Below are 14674 nucleotides of genomic sequence, written 5' to 3' on the forward strand. Positions count from 1 at the left end.
AAATCTGAGGAGGGACTTGAACATCCATGTTCATGAAGCTTATGTGTTCCCCCAAATTTTGACCCAAAGCAATCTTTTCCAAGACACAGTATATTAAAACTGTCTAAAATCAAAGACAAATAAATAATTCTAAAAGAAGCAGGAGAAAAAAATGCCATCACGTATAAGAAACTTCAGTGGTTTCTCAGCAGAAACCTTATAGGCCAGGAGATAATGAAATAAGGTAGTCAAGGTGCTAACAGACAAACTGGCACCCAGGAGCCTTTGTCCTGCAAAGGTGTGCATCAGAAATGAAGGTGGGATAAAGACTTTCCCAACACTTAAATGCAGAAGCATTTCATCAGCACCAGGCCTGCCTTACAAGAAATGTGGGAAGTTCTTCAAGCTGAAATGAAAGGACATGAATTAGGAGCATGAAACTGAATAACACATCCGTCAAGGCAAATATGCAGTCAAATTCAGAATACGTAATACTGTAATATGGTAGTGGTTAACCACTTAATTCTGTTATAAAGGTTAAAGGACAAAAGCATTAAATGTAACTACATCTGCAATAATAAGTTAATGGATACACAATATAAAAAGAGGTAAATTGTTACCTCAAAACATAAAGTGTGAGGGGAAGAGTAAAAGGGCAGAGTGTTTCTAAGGGATCAAAGTTAGGTTGTAATCAGCTGACAGTAGACTATTATAGCTATAAAATATTTTATGTAAGCCTCATAGCAACCACAAAGCAAAAACCTACAGTAGATACACAAAAGATAAAGAGAATAGAATCAAAGCATATTCACAAAGAATACTCAATGGGGGAAGGACGGTCTTTTTAAATAGTGTTGAAAAAGCTGGAAAGTCACATGAAAAAGAGTGAAATTGGACCTCTCAAGCCACTCACAAAAGAAAAGCTGAAATAGATTAAAGACATACATGTAAGACTGAAGCTATAAAACTTCTTGAAGAAAGCATAAGGAAAAATCTCCTTGACATTGGCCTTACCAATAGTTTTTTGGATATGAATCCAAAAGCACAAATAAAGAAGTAGGACTACATCGAACATGAAAATTTTTGCACAAAGAAAAAATCAATGAAATAGAAAGGCAACCTATGGAATGGGAGAAATTGTTTGCCAACCACACATTGATAAGGTGTTATTGTAATACTGGATACATGCATTTTAATATTGGATACATATATCCAAAATACATGAGAAACTCACACAACTCAGCAGCATATAACAAATAATCTGATTTTTTAAATGGGTAAAGAATCTGGATAGATATTTTCCCAAAGACATACAAATGGTCAGTAGATATGTGAAAAGTTGTTCAACATCATTCATCATCAGGAAAATGCAAATGTGCAAATACCACTTCCTATCTGTTAGAAAGGCTGTTATCCAAACAACAAAAGTTGAGGAGTATTGGCAAAGATGGGGAGAAAAGGGGACCCTTTTCTGCTGGTAAGAATGCAAACTGGTGCAGCCACAGTGGGAAGCAGCATGGAGTTTTCTCAGAAAGTTAAAAACAGAACTGGCATTTGATCCAACAATCCCACTTCTGACATATATCTGAAGGAAACTGAGTATTTCTATCTCTCTTTTTTTTTTTTTTTTGGAAACTGAGTATTTCAAAGACATATCTACACTCCCATGTCTAGTGCAACATTACCCACAATAGCCAAGATGTTGAAACAGTCTAAGTTTCTACTGACTGGTGAATGGTTAAAGAATAAATTAAAAAAAAAAATACATATATATGTATATATACACACACATAGATGTAATATATACAATGTAAAATTATTTATATATATACACATTGAATAAGTTTTAGGGATTTAATGTATAATTATATTATATATTAAATGATTTATATTAGTTATATTTAATATATAATATGTTTAATAATAATATTGGTTAATAACATTAATTATTTCCCTAATAATATCATTTCCTTATTAATATAATTTCCTATAATTATATATTATTAATATGACTATTAAATAGTGGTTATTGATAATATTTAATATAATTTAATATGTCATATGTAATTAGTATATATATATTTGTGATATATATAATTAGTATATATAATAATATATATAATTGATATATAATTAAGGGTTTAATATATTATATTCCTTATATTTATATATAAATATATTAAAATGTATATTTATTAAATATATTATTTATATTTACATATAAATATAAAGAATAATTTTATATAAAGAGTGGTTATTCTTTAATCACTCATCATACATATATACATATATGTATATGTATGATACATACATATATGATGAATGATTAAAGAATAAATATATATATATGATGAATGGTTAAAGAATATATATATATATATATATATATATATATATATATACTTTTTTTTTACACACAAACATTGAATAAGTTTTAGGGATTTAATACACAACACGGTGCCAGTAGTTTATAATACTGTATATACAGAAATTTGCTAAGATAGAGGTCTTAAATTTTCTCACTATACACACACTCACACACACTCACCACACACACGCGCGTGCGCACACATAAACAAAGGTAATTATGTCAGGTGATGAAAGTGTTCACTGACCTTACTGGGGTAATTATTTTGAAATATATATATTGCAAAATAATATATTATAATAATATATTGTAATATATTATTATAATAAATATCAAAATATTCAATATTTAATATAATATATTGTGTATATATAATTACAATATTCAATATAAATATTATTGTATATATATTTTAAATTATATACAAAATATATATTTATACTTTCAACTTATATAATGCTAAATGTCAAATATCTCTCTTTAAAGCTGGGGAAAGTTTCTTTTTAATAATAAAATAAATTGCCTAAAACATCCAAAATGCCAAAAATGTAACCATCTGCTTAGTTTCTAAGTGGAATAGTGATAGAAAAAAAAAATATCATTGGGAAAAACAACTCAATAATACAAGTACAAGTGGCACTATACATTTCTTGACTTCAGTATGAAAATGAGAATTTGAAATATTTTCTAGGTAAATAAGCAAAATTAAATATCATCTGGATTTTTCCATATTTCCATATTTGAAAACTTGATAATTGATTTTGTTGTTGCTGTTTTCCCACACTTGTAAGTTTGTATGCATTATTTTAAGAAAGTAAATATTCCTCCATCCTGAATCAATCAATGTATTTCTGTTCTGACTTTTATTGATTGCATGGATGATATTCTAGCAATAAGAAAATAAATAATATGAAGGAAATATAGCCATTCGATATATTAGCTGTTTTATTTTATGCCATGAGTGCATGCATTTTTTTTATTTCTTTTCAGCATAACAGTATTCATTGTTTTTGCACCACACCCAGCGCTCCATGCAATCCTTGCCCTCTCTAATACCCACCACCTGGTTCCCCCAACCTCCCACCCCCCGCCCCTACAAAACCCTCAGATTGTTTTTCAGAGTCCATAGTCTCTCATGGTTCCCCTCCCCTTCCAATTTCCCTCAAAACCCTTCTCCTCTCCATCTCCCCTTGTGCTCCATGCTATTTGTTATGCTCCACAAATAAGTGAAACCATATGATAATTGACTCTCTCTGCTTGACTTATTTCACTCAGCATAATCTCTTCCAGTCCTGTCCATGTTGATATAAAAGTTGGGTTTTCATCCTTTCTGATGGAGGCATAATACTCCATAGTGTATATGGACCACATCTTCCTTATCCATTCGTCCGTTGAAGGGCATCTTGGTTCTTTCCACAGTTTGGCGACCATGGCCATTGCTGCTATAAACATTGGGGTACAGATGACCCTTCTTTTCACTACATCTGTATCTTTGGGGTAAATACCCAGTAGTGCAATTGCAGGGTCATAGGGAAGCTCTATTTTTAATTTCTTGAGGAATCTCCACACTGTTTTCCAAAGTGGCTGCACCAACTTGCATTCCCACCAACAGTGTAAAGAGGGTTCCCCTTTCTCCACATCCTCTCCAACACATCTTGTTTCCTAATTTTGGCCATTCTAACTGGTGTAAGGTGGTATCTCAATGTGGTGCATGCATTTTAACCATAATAAAAGTTATGGCATCGCTTTCTTATGCTTTTTCATTTCATATTATACTTTTTATTTTATGTTATAGCAGACGCATATTCATGTTACCATATAGTCCTTACAGTGTCTACAGTGTCACAATATTTAAGTATCCTTTTAATATTGTGTCATATGTATGTACCATCATTTACCTAATCCCTTATCATTCAACTTTTCACTTTTAATTTCTAACACATAAATAATACTGCAAAATCTATATGTGTGCTATATATTTTCCTATTTTGAATTATATTCTTTGGGTAAGGTTTCTAAGGACAATGATTTCAGGGTACAAATTGATAGGGTCCTTATGTTTTACATTACATATACAATAATATGCACATTCTCCCACAGTTTATCATGGCTCTATTTTTTTTTTCTTTTTCACTGCAGTATTTGCAACACTAGTAAATGTGGCTCCACCTTTCTTTCAAAAATTCTTCTCACTTGTACCTGTCTGGCTCTAGGGAATGGACTCTCCACTATATAATAACTCTATTAACAGCTTCATGGGGAGGAGGTAATTTTCCCAGCAGTTCCCACTCCTAGGGATTGTGTTTTGAAACTTTCTTCTTGGAGAGACTGTCCTGAGGAAAACATCTTTCCTTGAACCTGAGCTTCTAAGAGTGGGAGGATCTGTCCTGAAAATAGAAGTTTTCACTTAGCAAGCCTTTCCTTCCTGATTCTGTGACACTCCCTGAACTCTGGACTCCAGTTTACTAACTAAAATGCTGTAGTATAATTCCTGCTATGGGGGAGTCTACATGATGGGAATTACACAGCCATGTCCCAAGTGATCAAAGTATCCATGGACATGGGCATTGGCATGGTCTCCAGGAGCAGCCTCAGAAGAGTGGGGCACAGCCAGTGGCACCTCCTCACCTGCATGTAGGAGGGGCAACATCCCAGAGAGTCAGAGTCTGTAGGAAGCCCTGCTTTGAGAGCCAGAGTGATGCATCAAGTCAAGTGCTGATAAGCCTGTAGACTTGGGTTTGAAACCCTCTTTTACAGGCACATGCAGATAGGGCTTACTGTTGGTTATAGAAAAAGAGATGCAATTATAAAAATCATTGATTATTTTTCTACTTACAATATTTTCTTATCAGAGACTTTGAGAGAGGTTATTTCATGAAAAAGAACTTGGCTTTAGAGTCTTAACTAGTTCTTTTTCCAGTGTGGGAATTTATGTTCTCCAGAATAGGGAGAAAAATGCAATTCAGGTTGAATCATTGTGAAGATTAAAAGTTGGGATGATATCGATATTATCATCATTCAGATCTGTCCATACTTTTTCATTTAACCATGCAGTGTTATAACATGTACTATTATTATCCCTATTTTGCTGATGAGAACACTGAGATTCAGAGAAATGAAGTATGGCATTGAGTTATAGACGTAGACCAGACTACAGGTAGCCAACAAGTAGCTGTTGAAAACTTACCTACTGCTCTTTTTCAGAGAGCATTGAATAGTAGTGGTATGAATCATTTATATTCTTCACTAGACATTTCATTTCATACATCTTATTGAATTGCCTCATTCCTTTCATACGTAACGTTTGCTGAGAACACTTAACATAAGGTCTACCCGCTAGTGAACTTTTAACTGTACAATATAGTACTATTAACTACATGCCCAATGTTATAGAGAAGATCTCTAGAACTTGATCATCTTGCATGATTGAGTACCTATTGGAGAGCAGCTCCCCTTCCCCCCGCCATCCCCTGGCCACCGACAACCACTTCTCTACTATCTGCTTCTGTGAGTTGGACTATTTTGGATTCTTCATGTGAGTTGAATCATGCAGTATTTGTCCTTCTCTATATGGCTTGTTTCACTTACCCTAACGTCCTCAAAGTTCATCCATGATGTTGCTTATGAAAGGATTTCCTTCCTTTGAATGCACAATAATATTCTATTGTAAATAGAATAAATATAACATAAATTCTTTCACTAGGGGCACCTGGGTGACTCTGTGAGTTAAAGCCTCTGCCTTCGGCTTGGGCATGATCCCAGCGTCCTGGGATCGAGCCCCGCATCGGGTTCTCTGTTCAGCAGGGAGCCTGCTTCCTCCCTCCTCTCTCTCTCTCTCTCCCTATCTGCCTGCCTCTCTGCCTACTTGTGATCTCTGTCAAAATAAATAAAAATAAAATCTTTAATTTTTTTTTTTCACTAATGAACATTTATTTCCACACCTTGGCTATTCCAAATAATGCTGCAGTAAAAATGGGACTGCAAATGTCTCTTTCAGGTAGTGATTTCTTTTCCTTTGGATAAATACCCAGACAGGAGATTGATGGACCATACAGTATTTCTACTTTTTACTTTTTGAACAATGTCCATACTGTTTTCCAGAGTGGCTGCACCATTTTACATCCTCACCAACAGTGCATGAGGTTTCCAATTTCTCCACATCCTTACCAACGTTTGTTATCTTTGTGTTATCTTGCTTTTTTTGATAATAGGCTTCTTACTTTGTATTTATTACTATATTTTTATTTAATGCTTTCACTAACTTTGTATGTATCTTTATTAAAATTCCCTTATATATAAACAAACAGTATAAACAAATGAAGCTTGTTTTTTTCTCTACAAGTAATATACATTTCTCCTTACATATATTTCTAAATAATATTGGTGTCTAATTATGTGAACATTTAATTCTCATCTTTTAACTTATCACTACCAGATGCATTAATGCCTCTGTATCTGGTCATCATAGTCTATATGTTATCGGGCTGCTGCCTTTCCTTAATGCCCACTTACTGTTTTATGAAAGAAATACAGCAGGATCATATCCTACTGAGAGTTAAGATCTAACACTGGGGGATGAAGGAAAAAGAGCGGAGTCAAAATCATTCCAAATGTCCTCTAATACATAAAGTAGAGAGAACCTGGTCTTCTGAATTATTTCCAATCTTTCCAAACACTAGTGAGCTGATCAAAACAAGCAAGGTTACCACTGCCAGGAGGGAGCAAGGAAGGTCAATGAAATAATAATTCTGAACGTAGAATATATACATGAAATTATTTGCTTTATAAAGTTACTCAGGAGTTTGTTTTGGAAATAAGCTTTTTAAAAATACTTTATTTATTTATTTATATGAAGGAGAGAGAGTGCAAATGCATGAGCTGAGAGAAGGACAGAAGGAGAAGGTGAGAGAGAATCTCAAGCAGACTACACTCTGAGTACAGAGCCTGTAGTGGGGCTCAATACCATGACCAAAATCAAGTCACAACCTAAACCAAAATCAAGAATTGGTTGCCCAATGGAATAAGCCACCCAGGTGCCCCAGAAATAGGCTGTAACATCTCAATCTTTATCTATTTCTAATAGCAGCAGGCTTCCTATGTGCCAGACATATGTAGATGCATTATACCTGAGACCTGATGCTTTTGTCATGATCTTCCTATTTTATACCACTGGTGCAAACATCTAGTGCATGGCAGAGCCAAAATTCAAACTCAGTATTCCTGGCTGCAAAACCACATTCTGCTAATCACATATATTGCTATGCACAGAAAGATGCAGACAATAAATTAAAAACTCTAAATAATCTTATGAAAAATGTTAATCCCACCAGACAGATCCATAATTTTATAATTCGCTGTCAGCATTAGATATTATTACCACACATAACATTTTGTTGCCTTCCAAATAATTAATACACTTGAAACAATGTCATAAAGGTATTAATCACTCTATATTTCCCAAATAATGTCAACGGCTCTAGCATTTGTTACCAATGATACAGTGACATTAGAATTTTAAAATCAGTATTTTGAAGAGTCTAAGTTAATGTCAGAAAAGTTAGCAAAGAAATACAGTTATAGCTCTTTTCCCTCAAGCTACTTTTGTTCTCATTATAGAAGAAACGTTTTCTAGGTGGAAGTCACCCAAGGAAAAAACCTTGCCAGCCTAATGCAGTATTTTGCAATTACTTAAGTGAGATGTAGGCCCCAAATTAGGAAAAATTTAGTATGACTCGTTTTGGGGACCCACAGAGACAACTCTCTGTATTACTTTGAATAGTGTTCCACACAAAATGCAGCCATTTCCCTGCAATTACCCTAAAGAACAAGACCAAATTTCCTTATTTAACCTGAAATTATAGATGAGTGGAGAGAGTGGTCTCTCAATCAGAAAGACCTAGATTTGATTCTACAAGGGTTTTTGGTTTTTGTTTTCCATAGATATGTATGTTCTGGAGCAACAGAGTGATTTTTGTAATCACTAGTTCCTGCATCTGTCCAATGAGTGTAGTACTGTGCCTCCCACAAGGTTATTGTGAAGTTTGGAGGTGGTTGATTCCTTAAAGCACCTAACTCAGAACTTGGCACTTAGGAAGGTCTCTTGGGCAGATAATGCCTGTCCTTCATTTTGCCATTCTCTTTATGTCCTTCTCCTCCTCTTCTTCCTCCTTCCCCTCCTCCTTCTTCTCCCTCTCCTTCTACTAATACTACTACTACTACTACTACTAGTCATCTCCTCTTTTATTCCTATCCTTATCATCACCATCTATCATCACCATCACCATCACCACCACCATCACTATTATAATCACAATCATTGTCGTCATACCATCATCATCATTCCTCCATATTAAGTACATATTCTGTTCTAGGCACCATGCTGAATATATTACAAACATAATATCACATTTATTCTCACAAAAAGATGCGCTCTACATGAGGACATTGAGGTCAGAGGTAGTTAAATATTTCACCCAAGTTCCCCATAGCTTGAGGATTTCTTCCCTTGGACCTCTTAATGTTAAAGTATCCCAGGGCTTTAGGATTGATACTTTCCTGCCAAATTTGTCTATTATCCAGCACATCTATGTAGTCTCATAGCTTTAGATATCATCTGTACATCAATAACAAATATATATGTGTGTATATATCCCAGCTCAAATAATTTCCCTAAATTCAAAGACCCATGTAATCCTGAAATAAAATACACTCATTTATGTCAGTCTCTGCTCATAACCTGAGTGTGGTTTCTTAATTCAGAGCATAAGAACATTGGTCTTGCTCAGGCAAAGTTGTCTCAAAGCTTTAAAACTCATGCACTCTGTCACTTAGGTCTCTGACTTTGCCATATACCTATCTTGCCATCACTAGGTCTGCTCTTACCATGAAGGTCTCTTTGCTCTTAGTTGAATACTGCAGGAATTTTGTGTTTGTTATTTTATATCCTGTTTCCTTATTTACATGGTCCTCTTTCTCACTCTCTCTCAGTCTTTGCTCAAATGTTCCATTCTCAATGATTTTCATGAACCACTTTATTTAAAATTCACAATATATGCCCAGGTCAACATTCTCTGCCTTACTTCATAGCCTTAATTATTTTATAGCACAAAGTACCCTTTTAATATTTGCTACAAGTTTTTTATCCATGCATTTGTACTCATTCTTTCCCCTATTAATCTGTAGGACCATGAGGGAAGCGTTTTTTGTACACGTTTCATGTACAATTTTGTACATGAGTGGGTCAAAAGAATCAAGAACAGAGCACGATGACCAATAAACACTGAAATAAATGGATGGGTATTTGTATTGAATAAGAGGAGTAGTTACTGTTGATACTGACACCTGAGGAAACCATTCCAGAAGTTAGAGGACACAGAATGTCAGCAGACACGCATGCTCTACAGAGTAAGCTGGAATCACCATGTGAAACAATAGATGGTCATGGGTAGAAATTGGAAATAGATTATACAGATTATCATGCTATTGCAATCACCCTAACAAGAACATGTAAGGACATAATCTAGGTCCAAATGTGCAAAAATAAATATAGATTTAAGAGACACTGTGAAGACATTATTAAACAAGTTGGCAAGGGGATGGAAATAAAACATGAAGACTATGGGGAAGATACAATCCTGCTATAATTTCAAGTCACAGCGATGTCAAGGTCAGTATTGCTGTTAACAATACTAAGAAGCAACAAATGCATGAATCGGTGAATCAAAGGAAATATTGCAGACATGTAGGGCAAAGATAAATTCAAGGAGGAGTCAGGCAGTTGTTGTGCACAAGAAGGGATTTTGTCCTTAAAGGGACACATAGAAATGTCTAGAGATGTTTTTGGTTGTCACCAAAGGGGGATATAGGATAACCCTACCTACACTGCACCCACAACAAATTTACATCTTACATCCACATATCACATGGTCATAATGGCAATAGTACTGAGTTGGAGGAAACCCTAGCATTAGACATGCTGATTTTGAGATGCTTGCTATGTATTTAGATAGAACAACTCACAAGTCCCATTTAGAATTCAGAAGAGAAGTTCTTTCTAGTAATATAGTTTAATGTTCTGTGTTTCATATTAATTTTATTAATATTAACTAATATTCCATAGTTTGATAGTGTTTCTGATAGTAGTAGTGAAAATAATTAAGATCATCAAGAAAACAGAGTTGGAATAAGAAGCCAAACACAGAACTTTGGCAAATACATTTATGTGTACCTGGATCTTTAGGGAAGTCAGTGAGAAAGGCAGAATTTGAATGAAACGCAAGGCAAAGACTCAATAATAGTGTGAAGATGTTTTAAATGACAAGCGAGATGTTGTCTTTGATCCTTTGAGAATTGAGACATAGCAAGGAATAGACAGCATGTAAGACACAGCTTGACCAAGAGTCCAGGAGCAGGGCCTGGGCCATGGGGTACTAGTGGTGCCACTACTCGAAGTGACAAAGCCAGGAGCAGATGTTGTTCCAGAGGTGGAGACCAGTAGTGGAAGAGAGACAAGATGGTGTAGGGATGAGAGAATTCTGTTCACTTGGGTGGTGTTCTTTCTGTACTGCGTGTTGACTTTGAAGATTATTTATTTATTTATTTATTTGAGAGAGAGAGAGAGAGAGAGAGAGAACACACACAGAAGAAAAGTGAGAGGGAGAAGCAGAGAAGCAGACTCCCACTGAGCAAAGAGCCGGACATGGGACTCAATCCCAGGATCCTGAGATCATGACCTGAGCCGAAAGCAGATGCTTGACCTATTGAGCTACCCAGGTGCCCCTTCTTACTGATTTTTATTTGCTTGATGCTATGTTTCTTCTTTTGTGATTGGTGACAGTTGATTTATGTTGTGTGTCTGTGGTCAGGATTAAATGGCAAGATGCATGTGGGATACTCATTTCTTTCAGACCCCCTTTTTCACCTTCCTCTTCTGGGCTCTGTGTCAGTCTTTTTCTCAGGCTCTCTGAGGAGCTTTGCCCAATGGTAGCCACTGTAGAGGTAGAGGGTAGGAGGAAGGGAGAGATCGGATATTACCTCCTCCTTGTCTTTGTTTCTGGGGGACTCTCCTCCATGGCTCTAACTTCTTCTGTATGCTCTCCCCTTACTCCATGGTTTCAGCTCAGCTCATCTCAGCTTTGTCCCAGTGCTGGATTCTCAATAGCTCTGGTTCCTGGGTTGTAGCAATACCCTGTCCCCTTGTCCTCCTTCTTTTCTGTGTGCTGTCCAGGCATCCCAGAATGCCTCATCATGCACTGCTTGAGTTCTCTGCTTCTCTATCTGCTCTACAGGCAATCACATGGTTTACCTTCGTGTTTCTGTCTGTTCTAAGGTGTCCAGCGACTCTAATACTGCAGGCAATTCAGAAAGGGAGGCAAATGTCATCTTTTGGGTACATCGAGTTGCAAATATTGACAGCAAGTCCAGATGAGGACGTGTAAATTATTGTGGGCTCAGCACGACTTATGTATAAATGTCTGATATCAGTACAGCCCTGAATCATCAATCATGAACCATCTCTGAGTTACTCATGTTTTATATTTATTATGTTCTGCTAAAGAGAAGCCAACAAATTGTTTAAATTAAGAGATGCTCTTTCCTGGGTATAGATTCATGAAAATTAATTCCCTTCGGTTCTTGTATAAAGGATTTTGGAATCCACAGGCAATATTTTCAGCTACTACAAGTTTCCAATTCTTCAAATGGATGTTTCTTACAAGGGCATTCAATAAAAGCGAAGAGTAGAAGATACAATTTACTGGGGACAGTTGTTTCTGGACATGCGTAAATAAATTGAGTGTAGGAATGTTGGTTTCTGATGTCGAAACTGAGCACAGTGAGAATCTTCAAAAAAATAAAAGAGAAATTTCCATCACTCTTTATATTGTTCTTAGGAAACCCTTCTGGGGAGCTAGAAAGGCAATAAACTCTTTCGTCAAGAGAAGAGCCATGTACAGTCTGAGCCAATCTTTCTTCAAAGGGAGTAATCTCATTTGGTCTAATCCCTGTATTTCAGAATTCTTAAAATAAAAACCGCCACCATGAACTCTTTGAGAACCAGGACTTAATTCTTCTGTTAAAACCAATCTATAAAAGAAGGGGTCTTCCTCGGGTCATAGTGTACACATTTCTCTCCCTTCAGTTTTTTTTTTTTTTTTTCAAGCCATAGGTCAGAGAGGTGTCCCACAATGTTTAGGTCTGGTGGGCTCACCTGATGTGCTGACCACCTCACCTCTGGGACCTACCCAAACCTTTTCATGTTCTTGCAACTTAGCAAAACCCTAGAGCAGAGAAGAGAGTGGAAAAGTCAGAAATTCTCAGGACACCTGGGTGGCTTAATCAGTTAAATTTCCAACTCTTGGTTTTGGTTCAGGTCATGATCTCACAGTTGTGAGATTGAGCCCCATGTCAGGCTCTGAGCTCAGTGCAGAGTCTGCTTGAGATTCTCTCTCCCTCTGTCCTTCCCACTCATTGTGCGCTTGCTCTCTCTCTCTCTCTCTCTGTCAAATAAATGAATCTTTAGAAATTCTCAATGAAAATGAAGAGTAAGAAATATGCTTTTTCTTTTTTTCTTTTTTTTAATTCTCCTGATCTGGTGCAGAAGCCTACAGACTAGGTGCCTGACACCTTGAATAGTGTTCCAATCCCCTGCACCCAGCTCCCAGCAGGGGACACACTCTCTCTGAATCTGTGTCCCACCTACACAATGACAGTAATAATAGATTCCTTCCCACCTCATCACTTGCATCAGGAATCAAATAACTTACACTGAAAGGATTTTCTCACATGTACGGTTCTCAAAACCATGAATAATCAATAAAGTTTTATAATGCCAAAAATAGATGCGTTTTTGAGGCACCCGATCTTTACAAGAAGCTTTTACCTGTGAGATTCTAACTGCACTAGCCCCCGGCAAACCCACATTCAGGTAACCCTTGATGTCCTATGCTGTGCTTTTCTCCTACACCAGTTACAGTTCTGACCGTGCAGAGTGGACAATTACCCAGTTATGGTTCATGGGTCTTGAAAAACATATTTAAAGATCATGAAACAACTTTGTTAGCCAACTGTCACCAAGGAGATGATTATACAGCATTAGGCAGCACAATTAAGAATGCACTTGAAGAGGTGGAATGAAAGCTTTTTCACTCTGCCCTGGCCAACGCTTGATTTTAGCTCGTGATTTTCCATTTTAGTTGATTAAATGAAAAAAATAAAATAAAAAAGAGAAAAACACCAGCTCTGGTGAGGTCACAGCAGCTCACTGTGATTGCAGGTACTTGTGACTGTACCAACAATGGGGCAGAGAACGAGCCCTGAAACCACACTGGGAAAGGGAGATTGTGGTCTTTAAGTTGTTTCTGGGGGACGTAGTAGGATTGAAGGGATTTTTACCCACCACACCTTGTTACCATGTGCCCAAACACGAAGCTAAAAGATGTGCAGGGATGAGGGAGACAGGTGTGATATGCCACCTGCAGTAGAAATTCTGTCCCAGAGGGAGTGGCCATGCCCAAGGAGGCTTTGTTACTTAATGTCCTAGACTTCATTTCTCTTGAGGCATTTGCATGGAGAAGGAAGCTGATCACAATGGCATGGGGCAACAATATCATCCTTCCACTATGCTCCAAAGCCACCATGCCTGACTCCACCAATGTGCCTGCCCAACTGTTTGACTCAGTGATGGGTCAGATGCCCTCTATGGCTCATGCCCACCTCATCTTCCCTCATCCCCAAGGGGGCTGTGGCTGCCCTTGCCGCTCTGAGGAGGGCATGTCTCCTGCCCCATGAATCACTTGGTTATTGCATTCATGCTCTTAATACCTTTAAGCCAGGACTGTCTCAGAGAGCAGGACCTCGGTGTGGCCAATGCAGTTTGTCAAGTCTGTTTCCTTGCCCAGGGACACATGCCAGGGCCCACTTCAAGTGGAGCTGCAGAATAAGCTAGTATGCACTTGTTTTAATCCCAGATGACTCTATCTTACTTAATTATACCTTCACCTATCACCACTCTTCTTCACTTCCTCTTTGCCTGGCCTCTCTAGCTTTTCATACCAAAAGAAATCTTCTCCTGCTTAGGCGGGCTGCTTGTTGGTATCTTGGAGCTTTTCTTGCCATGTTGGTTCTCCAAGCTGCATTCTTGGTAATGCCTTATCTCCCTCCCTGCCACTCACCAGTCTGGGTCCTGTCTTTCCAGGTATCCCTTGACGTAAAGAGAGCTCAGCTCTCTTCCACTGCCGAAGTGGGGTTCTTGCAACACAAGAGGCTTGACTGTGGACAAGATTGGTGCAGTGGCCCAGGAGCCAGGGAGGCCTCAGTTCTGGTAGAAGC

The sequence above is a fragment of the Lontra canadensis genome, unplaced genomic scaffold, assembly GCF_010015895.1.
Source record: "Lontra canadensis isolate GAN:19392208 unplaced genomic scaffold, GSC_riverotter_1.0 scaffold54, whole genome shotgun sequence".
NCBI classification, from domain to species: domain Eukaryota; kingdom Metazoa; phylum Chordata; class Mammalia; order Carnivora; family Mustelidae; genus Lontra; species Lontra canadensis.